Source organism: Peromyscus californicus, unplaced genomic scaffold (assembly GCF_007827085.1).
Source record: "Peromyscus californicus insignis strain IS unplaced genomic scaffold, ASM782708v3 Scaffold_12__1_contigs__length_115047231, whole genome shotgun sequence".
NCBI lineage: Eukaryota > Metazoa > Chordata > Mammalia > Rodentia > Cricetidae > Peromyscus > Peromyscus californicus.
In genome coordinates, this window is record NW_026294413.1 from 4,049,853 (window position 1) to 4,050,519 (window position 667).

Consider the following 667-nt stretch of genomic DNA (forward strand, 5'->3'; position numbering starts at 1 on the left):
ACTGGGAAAAGGTACCAAGCCACGTGGCTAAACATAAATAAGAAATATGGGTTAATTTAAGTGTAAGATCTAGCTAGCAAGAAGCCTGAGCCATTAGGCCATACAGTTTCAATTAATATAAGCCTCTGTGTGTTTATTTGGGTCTGAGTGGCTGTGGGCCTGGGCAGGACTGGAGAATATACAGAGAAACCCTGTCTTGAAAAGTGCCCCCAAGAGATACCATGATCACAAAGGTGGTTTTCCCAGGGCGAGGCTTATCCATTGCACTCCGGATGTGCTGACCCCTGCGATTTCCCCAAATGCGGGAAACTCGACTGCATAATTTGTGGTAGTGGGGGACTGTGTTCGCGCTCTCCCCTGTATAAATAAAAAAAGTAAAGAAAAAAAAAAAAAAGAAAAGAAAGAAAAGTGCCCCCAAAGAAAACAACAAAAACCCATGGTAGGCCACCCACTCCCTATTTTAATAAAATGGATCTTAAATGTTAAAAATCAATACTCATTTCTTTGCTTTTGGTTCAGGACCAGAAGCATACGTTGCCACACGTGTTGCCCAGTCAGGAAGAGCCTGCAGCGTGAGCGCGTATGAGGAGGTTCTGTGGAGTCAACCACCTCCCCACATAGCATCCTTCATGCAGATGTCTGTTCTGTGCTAATTTGTTTCCGGGTG

At 44.5% G+C, this 667-nt stretch overlaps 1 non-coding gene across 1 annotated transcript; it reads left to right on the plus strand.

The window, feature by feature from the left end:
• Positions 1-200: 200 nt before the first annotated feature.
• On the plus strand, positions 201-360 carry LOC128108112 (U1 spliceosomal RNA). Its single transcript, XR_008217324.1, has one exon. It is a non-coding gene; the product is annotated as a U1 spliceosomal RNA (small nuclear RNA).
• Positions 361-667: the final 307 nt, after the last annotated feature.